This window comes from Pristiophorus japonicus, chromosome 5 (genome assembly GCF_044704955.1).
Source record: "Pristiophorus japonicus isolate sPriJap1 chromosome 5, sPriJap1.hap1, whole genome shotgun sequence".
Taxonomy (NCBI): domain Eukaryota; kingdom Metazoa; phylum Chordata; class Chondrichthyes; family Pristiophoridae; genus Pristiophorus; species Pristiophorus japonicus.
In genome coordinates this window covers 16063716-16087391 of record NC_091981.1, presented here as the reverse complement: position 1 = coordinate 16087391, position 23676 = coordinate 16063716, and the positions used below count along the sequence as shown (strand labels likewise).

At 46.1% G+C, this 23676-nt stretch overlaps 1 protein-coding gene across 1 annotated transcript in view; it reads right to left on the bottom strand.

The window, feature by feature from the left end:
• LOC139263748 (cadherin-18-like) overlaps positions 1-23676 on the bottom strand; it is a 330093-nt gene that overhangs the window by 178053 nt on the left and 128364 nt on the right. The window lies entirely within an intron of this gene.

Below are 23676 nucleotides of genomic sequence, written 5' to 3'. Positions count from 1 at the left end.
GAAGGGACAATATGTATGAATATAAAGAGGCTGCAGGAGGGGGTCAAAACTAAAAATCATGCTTTAAAAAGGAGTATTAAAACACTTTACCTAAACGCACGCAGCATTCGAAACAAGGTAAATGAGTTGACGGCACAAATCATTACAAATGGGTATGATTTGGTGGCCATTACAGAAACATGGTTGCAGGATGGCCAAGACTGGGAATTAAACATACAAGGGTATCTGACAATTCGGAAAGATAGACAAGAAGGGAAAGGAGGTGGGGTAGCTCTGTTAATAAAGGATGATATCAGGGCAGTTGTGAGAGACGATATTGGCTCCAATGAACAAAATGTTGAATCATTGTGGGTGGAGATTAGAGATAGTAAGGGGAAAAAGTCACAGGTGGGCGTAGTTTATAGGCCCCCAAATAATAACTTCACGGTGGGGCGGACAACAATCAAGGGAATAATGGAGGCATGTGAAAAAGGAACGACAGTAATCATGGGGGATTTTAACCTACATATCGATTGGTCAAATCAAATCGCACGGGGTAGCCTTGAGGAGGAATTCATAGAATGCATACGGGATTGTTTCTTAGAACAGTATGTTACAGAACCTACAAGGGAGCAAGCTATCTTAGATCTGGTCCTGTGTAATGAGCCAGGAATAATAAACGATCTCCGAGTAAAAGATCCTCTCGGAATGAGTGATCACAATATGGTTGAATTTGTAATACAGATTGAGGATGAGGAAGTAGTGTCTCAAACGAGCATACTATGCTTAAACAAAGGGGACTACAGTGGGATGAGGGCACAGTTGGCTAAAGTAGACTGGGAACAAAGACTAAACGGTGGTACAATTGAGGAACAGTGGAGGACTTTTAAGGAGCTCTTTCATAGTGTTCAACAAAAATATATTCCAGTGAAAAAGAAGGGCGGTAAGAGAAGGGATAACCAGCCGTGGATAACCAAGCAAATAAATGAGAGTATCAAATTAAAAACCAATGCGTATAAGGTGGCCAAGGTTAGTGGGAAACTAGAAGATTGGGAAAATTTTAAACGACAGCAAAGAATGACGAAGAAAGCAATAAAGAAAGGAAAGATAGATTACGAAAGTAAACTTGTGCAAAACATAAAAACAGAGAGTAAAAGATTTTACCGATATATAAAACGGAAAAGAGTGACTAAAGTAAATGTTGGTCCCTTAGAAGATGAGAAGGGGGATTTAATAATGGGAAATGTGGAAATGGCTGAGACCGTAAACAATTATTTTGCTTCGGTCTTCACAGTGGAAGACACAAAAACCATGCTAAAAATTGCTAGTTTCGGGAATGTGGGAAGGGAGGACCTTGAGACAATCACTATCACTAAGGGGGTAGTGCTGGACAGGCTAATGGAACTCAAGGTAGACAAGTCCCCTGGTCCTGAAGAAATGCATCCCAGGGTATTAAAAGAGATGGCGGAAGTTATAGTAGATGTATTGGTTATAATCTACCAAAATTCTCTTGACTCTGGGGAGATACCATCGGATTGGAAAGCAGCTAATGTAACACCTCTGTTTAAAAAATGGGGCAGGCAGGTAACTATAGGCCAGTTAGTTTAACATCTGTAGTGGGGAAAATGCTTGAAGCTATCATTAAGGAAGAAATAGCAGGACATCTAGATAGGAATAGTGCAATCAAGCAGACGCAACATGGATTCATGAAGGGGAAATCATGTTTAACTAATTTACTGGAATTCTTTGAGGATATAACGAGCATGGTGGATAGAGGTGTACTGATGGATGTGTATTTAGATTTCCAAAAGGCATTTGATAAGGTGCCACACAAAAGGTTACTGCAGAAGATAAAGGTACGTGGAGTCAGATGAAATGTATTAGCAAGGATAGAGAATTGGCTGGCTAATAGAAAGCAGAGAGTCGTGATAAATGGGTCCTTTTCGGGTTGGAAATCGGTGGTTAGTGGTGTGCCACAGGGATCGGTGCTGGGACCACAACTGTTTACAATATACATAGATGACCTGGAAGAGGGGACAGAGTGTAGTGTAACAAAATTTGCAGGTGACACAAAGATTAGTGGGAAAGCGGGTTGTGTAGCGGACACAGAGAGGCTGCAAAGAGATTTAGATAGGTTAAGCGAATGGGCTAAGGTTTGGCAGATGGAATACAATGTCGGAAAATGTGAGGTCATCCACCTTGGAAAAAAAAACAGTAAAAGGGAATATTATTTGAATGGGGAGAAATTACAACATGCTGCGCTGCAGAGGGACCTGGGGGTCCTTGTGCATGAATCCCAAAAAGTTAGTTTGCAGGTGCAGCAGGTAATCAGGAAGGCAAATGGAATGTTGGCCTTCAGTGCAAGAGGGATGGAGTACAAAAGCAGGGAGGTCCTGCGGCAACTGTACAGGGTATTGGTGAGGCCACACCTGAAGTACTGCGTGCAGTTGTGGTCACCTTACTTAAGGAAGGATATACTAGCTTTGGAGGGGGTACAGAGATGATTCACTTGGCTGATTCCGGAGATGAGGGGGTTACTGGGTCTTTACTCGGAGTTCAGAAAGATGAGGGGTGATCTTATAGAAACATTTAAAATAATGAAAGGGATAGACAAGACAGAGGCAGAGAGGTTGTTTCCACTGGTCGGGGAGACTAGAACTAGGGGGCACAGCCTCAAAATACGGGGGAACCAATTTAAAACCGAGTTGAGAAGGAATTTCTTCTCCCAGAGGGTTGTGAATCTGTAGAATTCTCTGCCCAAGGAAGCAGTTGAGGCTAGCTCATTGAATGTATTCAAATCACAGATAGATAGATTTTTAACCAATAAGGGAATTAAGGGTTATGGGGAGCAGGCGGGTAAGTGGAGCTGAGTCCACGGCCAGATCAGCCATGATCTTGTTGAATGGCGGAGCAGGCTCGAGGGGCTAGATGGCCTACTCCTGTTCCTAATTCTTATGTTCATATGTTCTTATGTTCTATCACCGTTTCTCACTTGACGCCCCCATACCCTTTCTCTTTGAATTCCTATTATTCCCTCCTTATCCCTCTCTTCTCTCTCTCTCATTTCCCGTTTATTCCTCATTCTTCCTCTCTAATTGCATCTCTTATCCTCCCTTTCTCTGACTTTCCCAAAAGTGGCCTCATTGTTGCATAAAGGTGAAGAGGTGGCTAGACTTGGAGTCACACTGTCTGGCTCCCTTGTCCCTGCGGAGGTCAGCAATATGCTGTAGGTTTGTGCTGACGGTCTGGGCTATTCTGCTCGGACCTGGTTGCTTTGCTAAGCACCCGGTGAATTTGTTGTTTGGTGGTTGAATGTGTGCGAAAGATCCTGCCCCCCTGTAGTGATACATACTGGCAAGGCTTAGTACTAGGTCCATTGCTTTTTGTGGCATATAGCACTGATTTAGACTTGAATATAGGGGGTGCGATTAAAAAGTTTGCAGGTGATACAAAAATTGGCCGTGTGGTTGATATTGACGAAGAAAGCTGTCGACTGCAGGAAGATATCGATGAACTGGTTAGCTGGGCAGAACATTGGCAAATCGAATTCGATTTGGAGAAGTGTGAGGTAATGCATTTGGGGCGAGGTAAAAAGGCAAGGGATACACATTAAATGGTAGGATTCTGAGAAGTGCAGAGGAACAAAGGGACCTTGGAGTGAAGGTGCACAGATCCCTGAAGGGAGCAGGCCGGGTAGATAAGGTATTTAAGAAGGCATATGGAATACTTGCCTTTATTAGCTGAGAAATAGAATACAAAAGCAGTGAGGTTATGCTTGAACTGTATATCATCATCATAGGCAGTCCCTCGGAGTCGAGGAAGACTTGCTTCCACTCTAAAAGTGAGTTCTCAGGTGACTGAACAGCCCAATACAGGAATTACAGTCTCTGTCACAGGTGGGACAGACAGTGGTTGAAGGAACTGGTGGGTGGGGAGTCTGTGTTGAGGCACGGTCCTGCCGCTGCCTGCGCTTGGTTTCTGCTTGTTCTCGGCGATGGGACTCAGGGTGCTCAGCACCCTCCCGGATGCTCTTCCTCCATTTTGGGCGGTCTTGGGCTAGGGATTCCCAGGAGTTGGTGGGGATGTTGCACTTTATCAAGGAGGCTTTGAGAGTGTCCTTGAAACATTTCCTCTGCCCACCTGGGACTCGCTTGCCGTCTCGAAGCTCCATGTAGAGCGCTTGCTTTGGGAGTCTCGTGTCGGGCATGCAGATGATGTGGCCCGCCCAATGGAGCTGGTCGAGTGTGGTCAGTGCTTCGATGCTGGGAATGTTGGTCTGAACGTGTCTGCTGTATATAGTCCACATCTCTGAGCCACATAGGAGGGCGAGTATCACTGCTGCCCTGTAGACCATAAGCTTGATGCCGATATAAACTGTATGAAATACTAGTTAGGCCACAGCTAGAGTACTGAGTGCAGTTCTGGTCACCACATTGCATGAAAGATGCGATTGCATTAGAGAGGGTACAGTGGAGATTTACGAGGAGGTTGTCTGGACTGGAGAATTTTAGCTATGAGGAAAGATTGGATAGGCTGGGGTTGTTTTCTTTGGAACAGAGGAGGCTGAAGGGAGACCAAATTGAAATACATAAAATTATGAGGGACCGATATAGGATGGATAGGAAGGACCTATTTCTCATAACAGGGAGGTCAACAACCATGGGCCATAGCTTTAAAGTGATTGGTAGGAGGTTTAGATGGGAGGTGAGGAGAATTATTTTCACTCAGAGGGTGGTTGGAGTCTGGAACTCACTGCCTGAAAGGGTGATGGAGGCAGAAACCATTTAAAAAGTACTTGGATGTGCACTTGAAGTGCCGTAACCACAGGGCTATGAACCAAGTGAACCAAGTCTGGGTGAAAATAATTCTCCTCACCTCCCATCTAAACCTCCTACCAATCACTTTAAAGCTATGGTCCATGGTTGTTGCCTCCCTGTTACGAGAAATAGGTCCTTCCTATCCATCCTATCTAATAATTTTATGTATTTCAATTCGGTCTCCCTTCAGCCACCTCTGTTCCAAACAAAACAACTGCAGCCTATCCAATCTTTCCTCATAGCTAAAATTCTCCAGTCCAGGCAACCTCCTCGTAAATCTGTACCCTTTCTAATGCAATCACATCTTTCCTGCAATGTGGTGACCAGAACTGCACTCAGTACTCTAGCTGTAGCCTAACTAGTGTTTTATACAGTTTATATCGGCATCAAGCTTATGGTCTGCAGGGCAGCAGTGATACTCGCCCTCCTATATGGCTCAGAGATGTGGACTATATATAGCAGACATGCTCAGACCAACATCCCCAGCATCGAAGCACTGACCACACTCGACCAGCTCCGTTGGGCGGGCCACATCATCCGCATGCCCGACACGAGACTCCCAAATCAAGCGCTCTACACGGAGCTTCGAGACGGCAAGCGAGTCCCAGGTGGGCAGAAGAAATGTTTCAAGGACACTCTCAAAGCCTCCTTGATTAGGCTGCAAAGCACTTTGTCATCCAGCGCGGACACAATGGGCTGAAATGGCCTCCTTCTGTGCTGTAAATTGCTATAATTCTAGTCGCTACGCTCCACTTTCCTGCTCTCCTGCAATTATCTCAGATCTGAATCTTCCTTGAATAAACATATGTCCATCTTACAATAATATTTTGGTCTCCTTATTTAAGGAGGGATATACTTGCATTGAAGGAAGTTCAGAGAAGGTTCACTCGGATGATTGCTGAGATGAAGGGGTTGACATATGAAGAAAGGGCCTATACTCACTGGAGTTTAGAAGAATGAGAGGTGATCTGATTGAAACATATAAGGTACTGAGGAGGTTCGATAATGTAGATGCAGAGAGGATGCTCCCACTCATGGGGGAATCAGGAACTAGGGGGCACAGTTTAAGAATAAAGGGTCGCCCATTTAGAAGTAAGATGAGGAGGAATTTCTTCTCTCAGAGGGTCATAATTCTGTGGAATTCTCAACCCCAGAGAGCTGTGGAGGCTGGGTCATTGAATATATTTAAGGTGGAGATAACAGATTTTTGAATGATAAGGGAGTGAAGGATTATGGGGAGCAGGCAGGAAAGTGGAGCTGAGCCTATCTTTACCTATCTTTGCATCCTCCGCAGGGCTCATCAAAGCAACATTGCTGCCTCTCTCACTGACCTTCCAACCCACTGGAGGCTAATCTTGACAGCACCTTGGCTAGGAGATTAATGTAGTACAAGACAGAGTTTGAAGAAGGAACAGGTACTATAAGGCCCTTGGAGAAGTGGCAAAAATGGAGAAGGGAAGACATTGTGATTACAGGAAGAAATTACAGACGTGTCTTGATTGATGAAACAGCGTGAAATGAGTTCAATCTGGCAAAAGGAGAAAGGGAAGTTATTGATTTTTATTTCGAGCTGTGAGACAGGGAGGAGAGGACAGACTTGGAAACATTTTACAGGTAATAGAAGCCTGTGTGAAAGCCAGAACGTTAGTTATAGGAATTTCAATTACCGAGTTACAGCCCGTATAAACAACAAATAGAAAAGTAAAGAGGGAGTGTGTTTCTAGAAATAGTCCAAGCCGGCTTCAGTTTGTTGAACAACAGCATGTCTGTTCTAATCTTTGGAATAATCCAGATCCATGAATAAGGAGAAGAAATTGCCTCTGGCACTCAGTGATCACAGTATGATTTGAACAGAAATGATTTTGTGGGTAAGCGAAAAAAAGGAGAGTGATACAAAGAAAGATTTGCATTTATATGGTGCCTTTCACGACCAACGGTCATCTCAGGGCGCTTTACAGCCAATGAAGTACTTTTGGAGTGTAGTCACTGTTGTAATGTGGGAAATGCGGCAGCCAATTTGCGCACAGCAAGCTCCCACAAACAGCAATGTGATGATGACCAGATAATCTGATTTTGCGATGTTGGTTGAGGGATAAATATTGGCCAGGACACCGGGGATAACTTCCCTGCTCTTCTTCAAAATAGTGCCACGGGATCTGTAACATCCACCTGAGAGGGCAGACAGGGTCTCAGATTAACATCTCATCTGAAAGACATCTGCACCTCTGACAGTGCAGCACTCCATTGGAGTGTCAGCCTAGATTTATGTGCTCAGGTCCCTGGAGTGGGATTTGAACCCACAACCTTCTGACCCAGCGGTGAGTGTGCTACCCACTGAGCCACAGCTGGCACAAACATATCTGACTGAAAGAAATAATGCAAAATGGTTTTAAAATGGTTAAAGGCCAAAAGGAATAGTCAATCTAAGATTTATGAGACTATCTCAGTGAAAAATAATGGTTTATTCTGCCCCATACCTAAACAGAGGCTAACGGAAAGCATCAATTCCACTTCAAACAATAGATGAACATTGGAATTCATGGACAACAATATAGAAACATAGAAACATAGAAAATAGGTGCATGAGTAGGCCATTCGGTCCTTCGAGCCTGCACCACATTAAGATCATGGCTGATCATTCACCTCAGTACCCCTTTCCTGCTTTCTCTCCATGCCCCTTGATCCATTTAGCCGTAAGGGCCACATCTAACTCCCTCTTGAATATATCTAACGAACTGGCCTCAACAACTTTCTGCGGTAGAGAATTCCACAGATTAACAACTCTCTGAGTGAAGAAGTTTCTCCTCATCTCGGTCCTAAATGACTTACCCCTTATCCTTAGACCCTGGTTCTGGACTTCCCCAACATCGGGAACATTCTTCTTGCATCTAACCTGTCCAGTCCTGTCAGAATTTTATACGTTTCTATGAGATTCCCTCTCATTCTTTAAACTCTAGTGAATACAAGCCCAGTCGATCCAGTCTCTCCTCATAGGTCAGTCCTGCCATCCCGGGAATCAGTCTGGTGAACCTTCGCTGCACTCCCTCAATAGCAAGAACGTCCTTCCTTAGATTAGGAGACCAAAACTGAACACAATATTTCAGGTATAACAGAATTAATAATTACTTAACATCTATCTCATCATGGAGGACAGGGAGGTACAGTTAATGCCGTAAGTTGGATTTAACAATAGGGATAAAATTCCACATTGCATAAGACACCATGACACTTCATATAAAATTGGCATAAAATAGGAAAGAGGTTAGCCATACATGGAAAATATTCTGGCAAGAGTCCCAGGTGAGCTACAGCAGCGGTCAGTCTTGGGACCCGTGCTATTTTGAAATGTTTAATAATGACTTGATGAGTAAGCTAAATCAACAAGTTTGTAGCTGATAGCAAAGTAGGATGCAGGGCAAAGAATTAACACCAAGACAGAGTCAACGGCATGTCTTCAGGAAGAGTTCATAGAGTATATCTGGGATGGTTTCCTTGATACACTCAAGGTTGTATAACCAACTAGGAAGCAGGCTTTCTTAGATCTGGCACTGTGTCATGAGACGGGATCAATTAATGATCTCATAGTAAAGGATCCTCTAGGAAAGAGTGATCATAGCATGGTTGAATTTCAAATTCATTTGGAAGGTGAGAAAGTTGGGTCTCAAACCAGTGCCCTGATCTTAAATAAAAGCGATTACAAAGATATGAAGGCACATTTGGCTAAAGTGTACTGGGAAAATAGATCAAAGTGTAAGACGGTTGATGAGCAGTGGCAGACATTTAAGGAAAAATGTCATAACTCGCCACAAAAATATATTCAAGTGAGAAGGAAAAGCTTTAATAGGAGGGAAAAGCATCCATGGTTAACTAAGGAAATAAAGGATGACATCAAATTGAAAACAATGGCATACAATGTTGCCAAGATTAATGGGAGGCCAGAGGATTGGGAAATTTTTTTAAACCAGCAAAGGACGACAAAAAAAAAATGAGAGAGGATGGATTATAAGATTAAACTAGCAAGAAATATAAAAACAGATAGTAAGAGCTTCTACAGGTATATAAATAGGAAGCGGGTAGCTAAAGTAAAGTTGGTCCCTTAGAGGATGAGACTGGGGAATTACTAATGGGGAACAGGAAAATAGCAGAGGCTTTGAACAAATATTTTGTATCGGTCTTCGTGGTAGAAGACACTTAAAAACATCGCAATAATAGATAATCAATTGGCTATATGGAGGGGGGAATTTAAAACAATCACTATCACTAAAGAAAAAGTACTTGGTAAAATAATGGAACTAAAGGTGGACGAGTCCCCTGGACCTGCATCCTAGGGTCTTAAAAGAAATGGCTGCAGAGATAGTGGATGCACTGGTTGTAATCTACCAAAATTCCCTGGAGTCTGGAGAGGTCCCAGCAGATTGGAAAACTGCAAAAAAATAGGGAGACAGAAAGCAGGAAATTATATAAAAAAGGAGGGAGACAGAAAGCAGGAAACTATAGACCAGTTAGTCTAACATCTGACATTGGAAACATGCTGGAGTCCACTATTAAGGAAGCAGTAGCAGCACATTTGGAAAAGCATAATTCAGTCAAGCAGGGTCAGCATAGTTTTGTGAAAGAGAAATCATGTTTGACAAATTTGCTGGAGTTCTTTGAGGATGTAGTGAGCAGGGTGGATAAGGGGAAACCCTTGGATGTAATATATTTGGATTTCCAGAAGGCATTCAATAAGGTGCCACATAAAAGGTTACTGCACAAGATAAGAGCTCATGGGGTTGGGGGAAATGGATAGAGGATTGGCTAACTAACAGAAAACAGAGTCAGGATAAATGGGTTATTTTCCAGTTGGAAAAATGTAACTAGTGGGGTGCCACCGGTATCGGTGCTGGGGCCTCAACTATTTACAATCAAAATTAATGACTTGGATGAAGGGACCAAGTGTACTGTCGCCAAGTTTGCTGATGATACAAAGATACGTGGGAAAGTAAATTGTGTGGAGGACACAAATAATCTGCAAAGGGATTTAGACAGGCTTAGGAAGTGGGCAAACATTTGTCATATGGAGTATAAACTGAGGAAGTGTAAGCTTATCCACTTTGGCAGAAAAAATAAAAAAACAAATTCTTATTTAAATGGAGAGAGCTTACAAAATGTTGCAGTACAGAGGGATCTCGGGGTCCTTGTGCATGAAACACAAAAAGTTAGTATGCAGTTACAGCACGTAATCAGGAAGGCAAATGGAATGTTGGCCTTTATTGCAAGGGGGATAGGGTGTAAAAGCAGAGAAGTCCTGCTGCAACTGTACAGGGTATTGTAAAGTCCTGGCCCTTCAGTACAGACTTACACGAGGCACATGCTGAAGTCAAGGTCACTCAGGACCTGCACCTTTATTTCACAGCTCTCGAGTGCCACACTTGCCTGAGACCTGCCTTTATATACCTGTGTGGAACAGGTATGCAGTGTCTCCTGCAAGTGCACCCCTGATGGTAAGGTATGCTTGTGGTTACAGGTCATATCTAGTTACAGTCATGTATAGCATGGTAAGATACAGTTATGTACAGTAGTGTGAGATACATGACATCACCCTTCCCTCAACCTCTTATTTTCTTTATAGATTCAGTCTCTCAGGTGGTCTACGCTCTCGCATGGAGCGTCTTAGTTGTAGTTCAGTTGTTTGCCTTGGTGCCTGTTTTGCTTTCGGTGTGATTGCTGGTATCTTGCCTGGGCTGTCTGTTTCGTTCAGTATGATTGTTGGTATCTCGCCTGGGCTGTCTGTTGAGACTGCCCTTTCATCAGGTTGTTCCCTCTGTCTGTCCACCAGCTGTGGTGTGAGTTCCACATTGTAGTCTGCCTCTGGTTCTGCAGTGTTGTTGGTGAATCTACTTTTTACTTGGTCTACATTCCTCTGGCAGATTTGACCATTGTCCATTTGTACAACCAGCAGCTTGTTTCCTTCCTTGCCTGTTACTGTCCCTGCAAGCCATTTGGAACCCCTACCATAATTTAGCACAAACACTTTGTCCCCTATCTCATTCCACCTCCCCGTCGAATTTCGGTCATGGTACTCAGTTAGCTTCCGGCACTTTGCCTCAACAATTTCATGCATGTCTGGGAGGATTAACGAGAGCCGAGTCTTTAAGGTCTGTTTCATCAATAGTTGCGCAGGGGGAACCCCAGTCAACGAATGCAGACGATATCTGTATGCCAGCAGCAGTCGCGACAGGTGGCTTGGATTTTAAGCATGCCTTGTTTGATGATTTGCATTGCTTGCTCCGCCTCGCCATTGGAGGCCAGCTTGAACGGTGCTGTCTTAACGTGATTTATGCCGTGGTCAACCAAAAAATCTTGAAATTCTGCATTGGTGAAGCACGGACCATTATCACTGACCAATATGTCAGGAATTCCGTGCGTTGCAAACATGGTTCTAAGGCTCTCCACAGTGGTGGAGGTGGTGCTCGAGTTTAAAATGGTGCATTCGATCCACTTTGAAAATGCATCAACGACTACGAGGAACATTTTGCCCATGAATGGGCCCGCATAGTCAACATGCACCTGCGACCACGGTTTGGTGGGCCAGGGCCAGGGGCTCAGCGGGGCCTCCCTGGGGGCATTACTGAGTTGGGCACAAATGGTGCACCGCCGGACGCAGAGCTCCAAGTCCGCGTCAATACCAGGCCACCAGACGTGGGATCTGCCTAAGGCCTTCATAAGAACGATCCCTGGGTGCTCGCGGTGGAGCTCCCTGACAAACACCTCTCTGCCTCGCAAAGGCATAACTACTCGGCTGCCCCACATTAGGCAGTCTGCCTGTAGTGATAGTTCATGCATGCGCCTATGGAAAGGTTTTATCTCCTCGGGGCAGGCATCGCGAGCCTCTGCCCAGTCACCAGTTAAAACACATCTTTTGACTAAGGATAACGTGGGGTCGCTGGTCGTCCAGGCTCTGATTTGGCGATCCGTCATAGGCGAACCTGTGGACACAAAGGCATTGATTGCGATGACCATCTCACAGTCCTGTTCGTCGGACCCTTCCGTGGTCGCCAGGGGTAGCCTGCTAAGCGTGTCGGCGTAGTTGTCTGTGCCTGGTCTGTGCCTTATTGTGTAGTCGTAAGACGCCAGCATGAGTGCCCACCATTGAATGCGCGCTGAGGCATTGGCGTTTATTACCTTGCTCTCGGATAGCAGGGACGTGAGGGGTTTGTGGTCGGTTTCTAATGCGAACTTGGCCCCAAAAAGGTATTGGTGCATCTTTTTGACACCGTACACGCATGCGAGCGCCTCCTTCTCCACCATACCGTACCCGCCTTCCGCCAGCGAAAGTGACCTGGAGGCATATGCTATGGGTTGTAATTTACCCGCATCATTGACATGCTGTAAAATGCACCCGACCCCGTACGCTGATGCATCACATGTAAGAACTAGCTTTTAACCTGGGTCAAAAAAAGCTAAAACACTGTTGGAACATAGAAGGTTGCATGCCTTATTGAAGGCGCGTTCTTGGGCGTCACCCAAAACCAATCGCACCCCTTTCTGAGTAGCACATGGAGAGGCTCCAGCAGCGTGCTCAAGTTCTGCATAAAGTTCACAAGTAATTGAGTAGCCCGAGAAAGGCGCGCAGTTCCGAGACATTCCGGGGCCTGGGTGCCAGACGAATTGCTTCGGTTTTGGATTCTGTTGGGCGGATTCCATCAGCGGCAATCCTTCTGCCCAAAAATTCAACCTCGGGCGCGAGAAACAGACACTTGGATTTCTTAACTCTGAGGCCTACCTGATTCAGGCGACTTAGTACTTCCTCCAAATTGCGGAGATGGGAGTCGGTGTCCCTGCCCATGATGAGTATGTCGTCTTGAAACACAACCGTCCCCGGTATGGACTTGAGCAGAGACTCCATGTTGCGCTGGAATATAGCTGCTGCCAACCTGATGCTGAATGGGCATCGATTGTTCATGAAAAGGCCTCGATGTGTGTTGATGATGGTGAGTAGCTTAGACTCTTCGGTCAGTTCTTGCGTCATATACGCAGATGTGAGATCTAGTTTTGAGAAAAGTTTTCCTCCAGCCAATGTGCAAATAGGTCCTCCACTCTGGGCAGTGGGTATTGGTCCTGTAGGGAGACTCTATTTATGGTAGACTTGTAATCCCCACAGATTCGTACGGATCCATCAGGCTTCATGACGGGGACGATGGGACTTGCCCAGTCGCTAAATTCCATGGGTGAGATAATGACTTCCCACAGAAGCCGGTCCAGTTCATGTTCAATCTTTTCCCTCATCACATAAGGCACAGCTCTAGCCTTGTGATGGACTGGTCTAGCATCCTGTGTGATGTAGATTTTAACTTTAGCCACTTTGAAGGTGCCTACACTTGGCTGAAAGAGATGTTCAAATCGACTTAGAACTGTTGAGCAGGAGCCATTCCTCTGACGACATGGTGTGAACATCATCCCATTTCCAATTTAGTTTTACCAGCCAGCTTCTCCCCTACAGTGCTGGGAGAGCTCCGGGGACAATCCACAGGGGAAGTCGGTTCACTGTCCCTTTGTGTGTGACTGAGAGCATGGCACTGCCAAGGACTGGGATGATTTCTTTGGTGTAGGTCCTTAGTTTTGTGTCAACCCTTGTGAGTTTTGGTCTGTTGCTTTTGTGTGGCCACAGCTGTTCAAATTGTTGGACGCTCATGAGAGATTGACTCGCTCCCGTGTCCAGTTCCATGTTGACGGGTGTCCCGTTGAGTAGGACCCTCATCATTATTGGAGGCATCTTGTTGTAAGAACAGTGCCATTGATCATGTTGACCCGCTGTACTTCGGTGTCCCGGGCACTGACCCCACCGTCTTCTGGTCCGCTTTCCGACCCTTCCAATTCGTATACCAGCCGAGCTGCTGTTTTTCTGCACATGCGGGCCAGATGCCCTGTATAGTTGCAGTTTCTGCAAACAGCATGCTGAAATTGACACCCCCTTGATGAGTGCCTTCCCCCACATCTCCAGCACAGACCGCTTCCATTGTTTCCGAAGGATGAGCTGCGTCTGGCTGATCGATCTTGAGCTTCTCTCAGTTTGTAGTTGATTGCTCGCATTGTGGGTTGATGAGGTGTGAACGGCCGTTCCTGTGGCCCTTGATGGCTTCTGGTGCCGCTGCCTGCTGTTGAAGGTCTGCTCTCCTGCCTTTGTCTGTGTGTGGGGGTAGCGGCTTGTTACACGCTGTGAACTCCTTTTTCCGATGTTTCGTTAGTTGTCGCACCCGCAGTGTAGATCAATCTCATTTCTTCTTCTCCTGCCAAGAATGTCTGGGCGGCCAGTGCTGCTGCCTCTAGGGTCAAGTTCTTGGTCTCTATGAGCTTTCGGAATATGCCTGCGAGGCCTATCCTTCAATAAAAAAGTCTCTCAGTACTTCTCTCCTTAGTTCATCGGAGAACTCACACAAACTAGCCAGCCTCCGAAGTTCCGCCACAAAGTCGTGTGTGCTCTGGCCCACACTACGTCTGTAGTTGTAGAATCTGTGTCTGGCCATGTGAAGGCTGCTCGCTGGCTTCAGGTGGCCTCTCACCAGAGTTCTCAACTCTTCAAATGACTTGCTTGCTGGTTTCTCGGGTGCCAGCAGGTCCTTCATTGAGGCATATGTTTTCGAGCCACAGCTGGTCAAGAGATGGGCTCTTCCCTTGTCTGCCTTATCGTCGCCCAACCAGTCTTTGGTTACAAAGCTTTGCTGGAGCCTTTCTATAAAGTCCTCCCAATTTTCTCCAGCATTGTATTTCTCATCTGAGCCGTTGGTAGCCATTCTGTGGATTCTGTGATCCCATAACTCGTTGCTACTCTAAAGTCCTGACCCTGCAGTACAGACTTACACGAGGCACATGCTGAAGTCAAGGTCACTCAAGACCTGCACCTTTATTTCACAGCTCGCGAGTGCCACACTTGCCTGAGACCTGCCTTTCTGTACCTGTGTGGGATAGGTATGCAGTGTCTCCTGCAAGTGCACCCCTGGTGGTAAGGTATCCTTGTGGTTACAGGTCATATCTAGTTACAGTCATGTATAGCATGGTAAGATACAGTTATGTACAGTGAAATACTTGACAGGTATTGGTGAGGCCACACCTGGAGTACTGTGTACAGTTTTGGTCTCCTCATTTAAGGAATGATATTCTAGTATTGGAAGCTGTTCAGAGAAGGTTCACTTGGTTAATTCCAGAGATGAGGGGGGTGATTATGAAGAAAGGTTGAGCAAGTTGAGCCTATACTCATTGGAGTTTCAAAGAGAGAGAGGTGATCTCATTGAAACATATAAGATACTGAGGGGGCTCAACAAGGTAGATGCAGAGAGGATGTTTGCATTCGTGAGGGAATCTAGAATGCAAGGGTGCACAATTTAAGGATATGGGGTTGCCCATTTGGAACTGAGATGAGGAGAAATTTCTTCTCTCTGACGGTTGTAAATCTGTGGAATTCTCTGCCTCAGAGAGCTGTGGAGGCCGGGTCATTGAATATATTTGTGGAGATACAGATTTTTGAGTGATAAGGGAGAGAAGGGTTATGGGGAACGGGCAGGGGAGCGGAGTTGAGCCCAAGATCAGATTAGCCATGATCTTATTAAATGGCGGAGCAGGCTCGAGGGGCCAAATGGCCGACTCCTGCTCCTATTTCTTATGATCTTATGCAGATACAAGTTGAATAATCAGTATGGAAACAAGAATGCAAATGATGAACCATGTGCCGAATGAATGAATTGTACAGCATGCCGATCACCAGAGATCTTTGCGTTACAATAGATGTGAATCAGTAGCGCTCAGCTGCAGCAGAAAATGAAAAGAGGATACAAATCCAAAGAAGCGCTATTATTGCCGTATCAGGCTTTGCTGGCATTTCACCTGAGGTATTATCTGTAGTTCTGATCACTTAGGGGTTGATGTTAATGCGGAGCGGGTGTTGTGTGGGTCGGGAGTAGCATGGGTACGAAAGTCACTCGCTGGCCGAGGGTTTTTGAACTCATTTAGATGCTGTGGGTCCCACGTCCCGCTCAGAGCAGCTGCTGCTGGGGGGAGGGAAGATCGGGCACTCCTTGGCCCAGCCCATCCCACCCCGCCAGCTGCCAGTAAGTGCCAGGGAGTCGGTTTCGGGAAGATCACGCCGAAGCCATGTCCGAGGAACGGGAAGGTTATGACTTTCCTTGTGGGGCCCTGAAGGAGCATACTGCCCCTCCTGGCCCCAAAAAGGAAATACTTTGACTTACCTTGAGGGTCTCTTTGTCCTTCCCACCAGCTGCCGACCTGCTTTATCCGCTGCAGTGTCAGCTGTGTCTCACTGGGTAGCACATCCTCGCCTCTGAGTCAGACGGTTGTGGGTTCAAATCCCACTCCAGAGACTTGAGCACATAAATCTAAGCCGAAACTCCAGTGCGGTGCAGAGGGGGTGTTGCACTGTTGGAGTTGGTTTTGGATGAGCCGTTAAACCGAGGCCACATCTGCTCTCTCAGGTGGGTGTAAAAGATCCCATGGCACTATTTCAAAGAGGAGCAGCAGAGTTCTCCCCGGTGTCCTGGCCAATATTTATCCCTCAATCAACATGACTAATAACAGATTATCTGGTCATTATCACATTGCTGTTTGAGGGAGCTTGCTGTGCGTAAATTGGCTGCCACATTTCCCACATTACAACAGTGACTACACTTCAGAAATACAGTGGTCGTGAAAGGCGCTATATAAATGTATGTCTTTCTTTTCTTTTTCTTTTTCTTTGGACATGCTATTTCTGACAGGGACCTGCTAGTGCTCCCTCCCCCAGAGCCCCCTGAAACTAAAATGGTTTTAGCGGTAAAGAACTCCATGAGCTCCTTGCACTTGTTGGAGTTGAGGGCGGAAACACCCCATTGGTCTTGTCACGGTTCGGCAACCAGTGCCGCAAAAAATACAATGACCTGACCAGATCAGGGAAGGTAAGCATTCTCTGACATTCCCAACATTACAACAGTGACTACACTTCAAAAGTACTTCATTGGCTGTAAAGCACTTTGAGACGTCCAGTGATCATGAAAGGCTCTAATTAAGGGGATAAGGGGTTACGGGGAATGGGCGGGGAAGTAGAGCTGAGTCCATGATCAGATCAGTCATGATCTTATTGAATAGCGGAGCAAGCTTGAAGGGCCTTATGGCCTACTCCTGCTCCTATTTCTTATGTTCTTATGTTCTTATAAATGCAAGTCTTTCTTTCTTTTTTTTAGCATATTGGAAAAGGCCTGTAAATTTGTACCATCAAGACCCAGTTAAAATGCCATTGCGTCTTGTCGGCGTGATAGGCTCCTAGCGGCCTGGCATTAGGCAGTTAACCTTTTCCACCCGCAAAACAAGGCAGGTTCATATCGGAAATGGCGGGAAAGCGTAGAGTTACGAGCGGGTAAGCAACCTGCTCATTTCTGACTGGCAATGTCATGTATTCAACCAGCATTGTAACCCATGTATAATCTGACCTAAGTTGTACACTGTGAGAACAATGACCACTAGGTGGTGAACTTGTGGGAGACACTCCTAACCTGGACCTTCAGATATAAAAGGGGAAGCTCCACCCACTTCCATCACTTGAGTGCTATGGAATAAAGGACAGGTCACAGACTGACTGACCTTCTCTCAAGCATGGGCCTCGTGTGCATTTATACTGTATAGTAAGGACGTATCAGGCAACCCGCCTGATTTCCTGATTTCTGTGGGTAGGGGTAATTATAGAAAGGCGATCAGTGCCCTTGGAAAGATTCAGAGCTGGCCAACAACATTGATTCCTTGCATCAATAATTCATGTCATAAAAAAAAAGTTAAAGGAGTTGGGAAAGAGAAAGCTTCAAGTAAAGATTATCATTGATCCAGGCAAATGTTCACTGTGATGAAGGGTTCAAATATCAGGGAAAATAAGTTTAAAAATGAGGAAGTTTATTTTGAGCAGGAAAGTCAGATGAAACTTTTTCAAGCAAAGGATGACAGCGTTATGGAAACAGTTATTAGAGAAGACCATTTAAACAAACAGTGGGCCAGAATTTTCAAGAGTGGCATATTCTGCAGTGTATGTCATTGATTGGTTATTTACACTCCCCGTTCATCTCTGCCTCACGGACAAATGGACAGCCTGACCGGCGGGCGAAAGAATTGCCAGCAGCAGGAGCTGGTACATGGGTACCCTCAGGCAAAATACTACTACAACAACAACTTGTATTTATATAGCACCTTTAATGTAATGAAACGTCCCAAGGTGCTTCACAGGAGTATTATGAGATTTAAAAATTTGACACCGAGCCGCATAAGTAGAAATTAACGCAGGTGACCAAAAGCTTAGTCAAAGCGGTGGGTTTAAGGTGCGTCTTGAAGGAGGAAAGAGAGGTAGAGAGGCGGAGAGGTTTAGGCAGGTGTTGTGCATGCAATGACTGTTGGACTGAGTACTGTTTAACTCCAAGAGGTATGACCTTGGCTCTGCTTTATTAAGGCCCAAAGTGCCTAATATGCAAAATGTCTGGCCTTTTATACTTGGGCTGCACACACGTGCGTGCAGCACAAAGGCCTCCAACAGTGACACCATCTAGTGGCTAGTGATCCCAAAAGTACATACATGACAATACCCCGCTCTGAGATATTAACACAGTCTTTAACAAATTGAGACGGTCCGGTGTTTTACGCTCCCGGGTTGACCGTCTCAGTTCAACTCCAGCCTTGGGTGAGTGTTCAGAGTGTGTTGTGACTGGTGGTTGGGTGGCTGACCTGGTGGGAGTGGCAATGGCCATGTCAGGGATTGAAAGTCCATTTTCATTGAACATGTCAGTGATTGAAAGTCCCGATTCACTGATGAACACTGAGTTCTCTGATGACTGGGGGTAGGTTGGTTGGTCGTCAATTGTCTCTTCGTACGACTGTTCCGATTCGTCTGTGTGCCGCAGCTTTGTCTGATCCATATGTTTCCTGCATGTTTGCCCATTTTTGAGCTTGACAATAAATACTCTGTTGCCCTCCTTGGCCATGACAGTACCAACGATTCACTTGGGCTCTGACCATAATTCAGAACATATACAGGATCATTTACAGAAATATCACGTGACACAGCTGCATGATCGTGATACCCTTGCTGACTTTGTCTTCTATATTCAACATGATTATTCAAGTCAGGGCGTACAAGCGATAGCTTGGTCATAAGACCGCTCTTCATCGTTAGTTCAGCAGGTAAGACCCCGATAAGCGTTTGTGGTCTTGTCCTGTAACTCAACAGGCGGATCTGCAGTGACCCTTGGGTTACTCGCTTCATACTCTGTTTCATGATTTGGACAGCACGTTCTGCTTGCCCATTGGATGCAGGTTTGAACAGTGCTGACCTTACTTGTTTGATACCATTGAGTTTCATGAACTCTTGAAACTCCTGACTGGTGAAGCATGATCCGTTGTTGCTAACAACGATGTCAGGCAGACCATGTGTTGCGAATATGTCACTGAGATTCTCAATGGTAGCTGTGGATGTGCTGGGTGACATGATTATACACTCTATCCTCTTCGAATATGCATCCACCACAACTAAAAAAATCTTCTCCAGGAAGGGTCCTGCAAAATCTATGTGGATCCTGGACCATGGTTTGGATGGCCACAACCACAGACTCAGCGGTGATTCTGCTGATGCTTTGCTGAGCTGCATGTAAGTGTTGCACTGATGCACACATGATTCCAGCTCAGAGTCAATTCCTGGCCACCATACATAAGAGCTAGGATGGCTTTCATCATTACAATGCCAGAATGTGTGCTATGTAGCTCACATACAAATTTCTCTCTCCCTTTCTTGGGCATAACAACACGATTGCCCCACAGTATACAATCCGACTGAATAGATAGTTCGTCTTTGCGATGAATGTAAGGTTTGGTCTCCTTGCACATTTGCTTGGGTATGGCAGACCAATCACCTTTTAGGATGCAACACTTCACCATCGATCAGGTCCTGGCTGGTCCAGGTCGTAACTTGTTGAGCCGTGACAGGGGTTCCTTCACTCTCAAAAGCATCCATAACTAACAATAGGTCCACTGGTTGTGGCGTTTCTACCTCTGGTGTGGCAACAGCAGATGGCTCAAAGCATCGGCACAATAAGCGGATAATGTCAGCGCCCACCTTTGGATGCGGGATGAAGCATTGGTATTGATACCTTTGTTTTCAGAGAACAGTGAAATGAGCGGTTTGTGATCTGTCTCCAGTTCAAACCGAAGACCGAACAGGTACTGATTTATCTTTTTAACCCTATACACAGAGGCAAGTGCTTCTTTCTCTGCCATGCTGTAGGCTCTTTCTGCATTAGACAAACATTTTGAAGCATAATCGGCTGGTTGAAGTTTACCCGACTCATTAGCTTGTTGGAGTACGCAACCAATTCCATACGACGAAGCATCACAGGCCAATACTAAACATTTACATGGGTCATAATGTACCAGCAGCTTGTTAGAGCAAAGCAGATTAGTGGCTTTCTCAAAAGCTTTGTCTTGAGATGCACCCCACACCCAGTTGTCGCCTTTTCTTAGCAGCATGTGCAGTGGTTCTAATAAGGTGCTCAATTTAGGTAGGAAGTTATCAAAGTAGTTGAGTAGACCCAGGAACGAAAGCAGCTCCATCACATTCTATGGGTTGGGTGCAGTCTTGATGGCCTTGGTTTTCGCGTTCATGGGCCTGATGCCTTCAGCAGCAATTTTCCTCCCCAGGAGTTTGAACTCTTGTGCCATGAAGACACACTTTGAGCGTTTCAATCTGAGTCCCACTTTGTCCAGACGATGTAGAACCTCTCCAGGTTGTTCAGATGTTCCTCGGAGTCATGATCTGTGAGCAGGATGTCATCTTGGAACACGACTGTTCTGGGAACGGACTTCAGTAAACTCTCCATGTTCCTCTGAAATATTGCTGCAGCCAAGCGAATTCCAAAAGGGCACCTGTGATAAATAAATAGTCCTTTATGCATGTTAATGCATGTAAGTCTCTTCGATGTTTCGACCAGCTCCTGAGTCATGTAGGCTGATGTCAAATCCAGTTTGGTGAACGGCTTTCCCCTGTCTAGCATTGCAAACAAGTCATCAGCCTTCGGTAATGGGTACTGATCCTGTTTCGAAACCCTGTTGATCGTAGCCTTGTAGCCTCCACATATTCTGACTGCCATCACTTTTCAGCATAGGAACAACGGGGCTGGCCCATTCATTAAATTCAACCGGTGATATGATCCCGACACGTTGGAGTCTGTCCAGTTTGATTTCACCTTCTCCCTCATCATATACGGAACTGCCCGAGCTTTATGATGGATGGGACTTGCATCCGAGTCCACGTGGATCTGCACCTTGGCTCCCCTGAAGTTGCCGATGCCTGGTTCAAACAGCGAGGGAAATTTGCTCAGTACTTGGGCACATGTATCTTTCTCCGACAACATCTCCTTGATATCGTTCCAAGCGCATCTGATTTTTTCAAGCCAGTTCCTGCTGAACAGCATTGGGCCATTGCCTGGGACAATCCATAGCGTTAACTCGTGAACTGCACCTTCATATGGCATTTTAATTGTGTCACTGCCAATCACCGTTATGAGTTCTTTTGTGTACGTGGCAACTTGGCATTGACTGGACTCAGCCTGGGCCTCACAGCCTTAGTATCCCACAGCTTGTCGAATGCCCACTGGCTCATTATCGATTGATTCGACCCCCGTGTCCAGTTCCATCGATACCGGCACCCCATTAAATTTCACGTTGATCATTATCGGCTTGCTCTTAGGAATGAGTACAGTCCATACACTTCCTCCTCTGGTATCGCGGATTGCATATCCAGATCCGCGCGAGTCTGACCATCATCCTCCACATGGTGTGTCGCAGCACGCTTGCTCATCTGCGGACACTTGTGCTGGAGATGCCCCACTATCAGGCAGCCTTTGCAACTATATTGCTTAAATCGGCACTGCTGGTGCTGGGGATTTCCCCCACAATGCCAACACGAAGAAATTGGATGCATTCCCGCTGGCGGACTTTGGGCAGCCACAGGTTTTGCATACACAGTCGGGTAGGCCCTGCCATGTGCCACTCTGCCGAATGCTGAATCAATCATATTTACAGTACTTGCCGAGCTTCGATTTTTCTCTGATATCTGCTTTAGAGTTCAATCCATCGTCATGCATGACTGAGAGATCGTGATGGCCCTGTTCAAGTCCAACGTCTCCATTGTCAGTAGTTTACGCAGGATCACCTCATGGTTGATGCTGATTACAAAAATGTCCCGCAGCATGTCTGCCAACACAGCCCCGAACTTACACGGTCCTGCTAGACGTCTCAGGTTGGCAACGAATTCCGCCGCATTCTGGCCCTCTGAGCGAACGTGCGTGTAAAATCTATATCTCGAGATGATGATGCCTTCATCTGGCTTAAGGTGGTCCTGTACCAGTGTACACAATTCTTCATGCATCTTCTCTGTTGGACTCACAGGCAGGAGTAGATTCTTTATCAGACCATAAATTTTCAGACCGCAAACTGCGAGGAACATCACTGGGCACTGATCTGCGTCGCTGACCTCCTCCATTTTTTGGGCCACAAAGAACTGGCTCAAACGGCTCACAAAGTCTGCCCAATCTTCTCCTTCCACAAATCGCTCCAACAATCCAATTGTGCTCATTTTTGCATGCAAAGGTTCATGTTGCCTCATTGCCAAATGTTGTGTATGCAATAACTGCTCGAATGAGTACTGGTTAACTCCAAGAGGTATGACCTTGGCTCTGCTTTAGTAAGGCCCAAAGTGACTAATATACTTGGGCTGCACACATGTGCGTGCAGCCCAATGGCCTCCAACAGTGACGCCCTCTAGTGGATAGTGATTCCAAAAGTACATACATGACAGAAGCGAGTTCCAGAGCTTGGGGCCGAAGCAACAGAAGGCACAGCCACCAATGGTTGAGCGATTTTAATCAGGGATGCTCAAGGGGGCAGAATTAGAGGAGCGCAGACATCCCGTGGGGGTTGTGGGGCTGCAGGAGATTACAGAGATAGGGAGGGACAAGGCCATGGAGGAATGTGAAAATAAGGATGAGAATTTTGAAATTGAGACATTGCTAACTGGAAGCCAATATAGGTCAGCGAGCACAAGGTAATGGGTGAGCAGGACTTGGTGCGAGTTAGGACACGGGCAGCCGAGTTTTGGATCACCACTAGTTTACGTAGGGTAGAATGTGTGAGGCCATCCAGGAGTGCATTGGAATGGTCAAGTCTAGAGGTAACAAAGGCATGGATGAGGGTTTCAGCAGCGGATGAGCTGAGGCAAGGGCAGAGACAGCCGATGTTACGCAGGTGGAAATAGGCGGTCATGGTTATGCTGCGGCCCACAGTAATCAGGGCTGGGGTGGCAATCGGTGCTGAGGGGAGGGGGGGGAGGCCAAAGGCTTACTTGAGGGGCCGGGGGAGCACTTACTTTATGGAGCTGGCAGGTCCCGTCTTCCTTTCACCGCTGAGAATCCCGAGCAGTAACAGTTACCTGCCCGCGGCAGGTTTCGGAAATTTTATTTTATTATCAACCCCTCCGGAACTTCCCCACCCATCATGGGGGAGGGGCGGTTGAATATCAAGGTCCATAACTAGATTGATTCCTGGGATGAGAGGGTCATCCTATGATGAAAGATTGTGTAGGCGGCCTATACTCTCTGGAGTCTAGAAGAATGAGAGATGAATTAATTGAAATATAATTTCTGAGGGGGATTGGCAGGGTAGATTCTGAGAGGTTGTTTCCCCTGGATGGAGAGTCTAGAACTCCACAGTCTCAGGATAAGGTGTCGGCCATTAAAGACCAAGATGAGGAGGAATTCCTTCACTCAGAGGGTTGTGAATTTTGGAATTCTCCGCTCCAAAGGGCTGTGGATGCTCAGTCGTTGAGTAT